The following is a 4,815-nucleotide window of genomic DNA, read 5'->3' on the forward strand; positions in this document are numbered from 1 at the left end:
TGTGTCATCTGCATAAAACAGATAGTTGATGAATCTTCCTCCAATCCTAATGCCACATTTCTCCACATAAAGCCCAGCCTCCTGGATAATCTGTTCTGCATATAGATTGAAAAAGTATGGAGATAGGACACATCCCTGGTGTACACACTTCCCAATTTTGAGCCGTGCAGTGTTTCCTTGCTCTGTTCTGATTACTTCCTTCTTGTCCAAGTATAGGTTTCACATTAGCATGATTAAATGCTCTGGGATTCCCATTCTTCTCAGAGTCAGCCACAGTTTGTTGTGATCCACACAGTCAAATGCCTTTGCATAGTCAAAGAAACACAGATAGACATTCCTCTAGTGCTCCCTGCTTTCAGCCAAGATCCATCTATCATTAGCTACAGTATCCCTAGTACCACGACCCCTTCTAAACCCAGCCTACACTTTTGGCAGTTCTCAGTTGATGTGCTGTCCTAGTCATTTTTGGATTCAGTAGAATCTTGCTTGCATGTGATATTAATGATACTATTCAGTAATTTCCACACTGTCAGATCACCTTTCCTTGGAATGGTAACAAACATAGATCTCTTCCAGTCATTTGGCCAAGTTGTTGGCCTGCAGATTTCTTGGCACAACTTGGTGAGCACATCTAGGGAAGCTTCTGTTAATTGAAATATATCAATTACTATACCATCAATTCCTGGGGCCTTATTTTTTGCCAATTCTTTTGTTTTAATGTTAATTGTGATTTTAACAAGTTTACAGGAAAGTTGGATTTTCATTCATTCATTGTTGCCCATTTTCCTCCCTCCTCCTCTCTTTGCCCTCTCACAGTTCACTTTCATATATATATATATATATATTCATTCATTGTTGCACAATATCCTCCTTTCCCCTTTCTCACTCCTCCTCCATTCTTTTTTGCAATGTACATCTTATTCTAGATTATTGTCTTACATATATAATGCCTAATCATATATTCCTTTTAAACAGTTCTTTCTGGGGAGCTCTGGTGGCCTAGTGGCAAGAAGCTGCACTGCAATCCCAGAGATATGTGGTTCAAATCCACCAGATGCTCTGCCGGAGAAGGAGGGGCCATCTCCTCCTGTACCAGTCAGATCCAATTTGACGGTACACGCACAGAGAAAATAATAAAATAAAAATTGGAAAAAAAGAAAACAAATAAACAGTTCTTTCTTTCATCTGTTCCAATATAGTATTTATTATCTATCCACTATTTTCCTATTCTCCTCCCCCCCCATGTTAGTCACTCTTTAAAACAGTGGTATTTGTCCTTTTGAGACTGAGTATAATGTCCTCCAGGGTCACCCAGGGTATGTAATGTTTTGTGAGTTCATTGTTTTTCAGTCTGCATGGTATAGGATGGATTCAGAAAGATTTGCTTTTCAATAAATTATCCCTTAATAGTCAAAGTCATTGGTGTGAAGTCACAGTTGACTCATAACTCACTGTAGAGAAAGTTTTTAGGGGTTGTAAATGGCTTAGGAGGAGATTGCCCATCTTTGTCCCATGAAGCTGTTGGTGGATTCCAACCACCAGAGAGGTACCATTTTTAGGTTCATAGTAAAACTCCCCACAGATTATGCCAACAGAGCTCTATTCTTTGTAGCTGTACATTTATAACCAATCATTTCCATTCTTAAAAAAAATCATTTCTATTCTTAACTCATTCACTATAAATAGTGTAGCTGTACAATTAGTAGTTTAATTTGTACATTGTGATACAGCAGCCTACCCAAAACTCTTGTTTATTAGCATTTTATAGGGATCTTTATTATGTGACTTTGATTTAGGTAAATGACATATGACAGTTATACTGAATTTTCTTTGATTTATATTTCTAGGACCAGTTTTCTATCTAGGTATAGAGTATTGTCTCAGAATGATGACTTTTTTTCCTTGATAAAGCATTGTTTGTAAAATATATTTTTATTAGAATTTTCTCACTTAGCATGCAGTGGAAAAATTTTAAAGAATAGACTAATGTAGAACACAAAATATTTTCTTAGAAATCTGTTTTTTACTCCCTATTTGGTCCTGACAAAAAAAAAATAAATCAATATGTCATATTCAAGTTTGAAAATAACTTGTCATATTTGATATCACACATGAACTCAATATAATCAAGATTCTGTAATAATTTGTGGGCATATTCAGTTTTTTGAAGTATTTTTTTAAAATTATTTTTGTGTGAGTGTACCGTCAAATCAGATTTGACTGGTACAGGAGGAGATTGTCCCTCCTTCCCTGGTAGAGCATCTGGTGGATTCAAACCGTGCACCTCTGAGATTGTAGTTGCAGCTCCTTGCCACTAGGTCACCAGAGCTCCCCTTAAAGTATAATTTTTATAATGTGCTCCTGTTTGTTTATACTGTGGATATTTTTATTAAAACAGAAAAAGAAAGAAAACAACTCTGGTTTGTTACAAAATTTGAAGGATCTAATTTGCGTAAACACATTTAACTAGCTAGCAATCAGGTGCCTAATGGAGATAGAGAAAAATGTGATATATTGTCATATTTTTTTTATCAAGATTCAGGGTTCTAACACAGGATAATGGAATGGAACTTCATTAGTGATGGGATATTTTGTGAAGAATGCCTCCGTGTAAAAAGAGCAAGGGCTATGTGGGTATGGCCATATCTGCCATTTACCAACTTCTCAAAGGGGAACTGTCCCAATTAACAGTACCAATAATGCAAAACCATTTCCAGTGAGCTCAGATATGTCCACCATGCTCTGATACCTCTTTCGATTCATCTCAACACCCATCTTAGTGCTTTATGGAGCCAAAATCCAGTGTGATAACTCACAGACCACACTGAGCCATACTGGGGAAGTTAAAAGAGTATAATGCCATTTAATAACAGAATACAATCAAGACAGCTCTTAAAATGTGTATGCAGGCACCCCAATCTCAAGCCTTGTGGTTTCAGACCAGTGTTCCCAAGTTTGCAGTCCTGCCAATATTGGCTTCCCACCCTCAGTTTTAAAAAGAGCAAGGGTTCTAGGAGGCAGCCATATCTGTCCTTTACCAACTGCAAAGGGGAACTGTCCCTATCTAACAGCATCAATAACACAAAACCAATTCCTGTAAAGTCAGACATGTCCCCCATACACGCATACCTATTTCTATCATCTCAACAGAAATCTCACTGATCCACTGCGTCCAAATTATGATTCCACTATTCACAGACCATATTGGAAAGGTCAAAAGGCCACAATACAGATTAGTAACGGAATACAATCAAGACAACTCCCAAAATGTGCATGCAGCACCTCAGCCTCAAGTTTCATGGCTTCAGGCCAGTACCCCCAAGTTTTCAGTCCTGCCAATATTGGCTGCACAGCCCAGTTGTCCAACAAAGTTCTCAGTCCTGCCAATATTGGTTCTCCACCCCACATACACACTCCACCCCCCACCCCCCGCCATGGATCCTATCTCACATCAGGTCTCCAGTTTGGCCATAGGTGTTGCTGCCTTAGGTGTTGCTGGAACAAGAAGTGATTCCCACATTCTTTTGCTTCCTGTTCAGTGGTGCCAGTAGATATGTCTGCCTCTCACTGCTCGCTTTCTCAATTCAGTGGCGAGACCAGCCAATCCCCTTGTAGATTGTTGAGACTGGCAAATCCTCTTGTGGAGTGTTAGATAGCCAGTCCCCTTGTGGATAGGCTAACATATCCAATTTGCATATTCCTGCCCATCTATATAGCAAAGTCATAAAACAGCTAGGAAAAGTCATATTGAAAGATAAACCCAACACTCAATGTGAATACTACATATATGGGGTATGTTAGTTAAAAGGATTCTTGTTAATAACCAATATATGTTATGGAACATACTTTGTGCTGTCCTTTGTGTTAGAACTGGTTAATTCAAAGAATACATGCATTTATCTTTTAAACTAACCTTGCAAGTTCAAGTACACATACAAGAACAAAGAAGGAAAGAGCTAGCCATCTATAAGAATTAGCTATAGAAAACCCTTTGGAGCACAATTATAGTTTGACTTATATTATTCTCTGCCTTGACTATAGCAGGTTTATATAAGTATGAGTGAGACAAAATATCTCTCATGGGATTTACATTCTTTTTGAGAGGCAAACAAAACTTGTAATAATAGATAAGTGTTAAGATAACATGTAACAAATTCTGTTTAATTTACTGTGTGATATTGGAAAAAGATGTTCAATTTTCCAAGTCTAATCTTTTCATTTGGACTAGAGGCATAATGACACATAATTGCTAAAAGAGTTAAATGAGAGGAAATATATCTTTTACTATTTCATCACTATTTCCATAATAGATTGACCTATTTATTGGACTATAATGCTAAAAACAGAAAACGTAAATATTTTTAAGAGTTGATACCACTGGGTCCAATATATTTCTTTTAAATAATCATAAGCATGTGAGAATACCATTAAATTTTGATACAATATTCAATTTCCCTCATTATTATAAATAGAACTAATAAAGACTAGAAATACGCAAATTGAATACTCATTGTTAACAATAGATGCGTAAAATTAGTCCTCAGCTTTCCAATTTCTTATAGACATAGTGCATGGAAATGTTTAATCTCCCAATTTCTGCTTTAAAGTTTGTAGAACTGGCTAAAAATACAGTCTTAGTAACTTGTCTCACATTTGTCCTTACAAGGTAGTGGGAAAAGGTGTTTATAGTTGAATAAAATATATTTAACAAGAAATATAGTATCAAACAAAATAATTAATAATATAGATTCTAAATGAAATTTTTTTATTCCGTATAATGTTACCTAGACTATTTCCAAGACTATGCTTTAGTAA

This window comes from Elephantulus edwardii, unplaced genomic scaffold (assembly GCF_000299155.1).
Source record: "Elephantulus edwardii isolate Elephantulus edwardi_28Jun2011 unplaced genomic scaffold, EleEdw1.0 scaffold00016, whole genome shotgun sequence".
Lineage (NCBI taxonomy): Eukaryota > Metazoa > Chordata > Mammalia > Macroscelidea > Macroscelididae > Elephantulus > Elephantulus edwardii.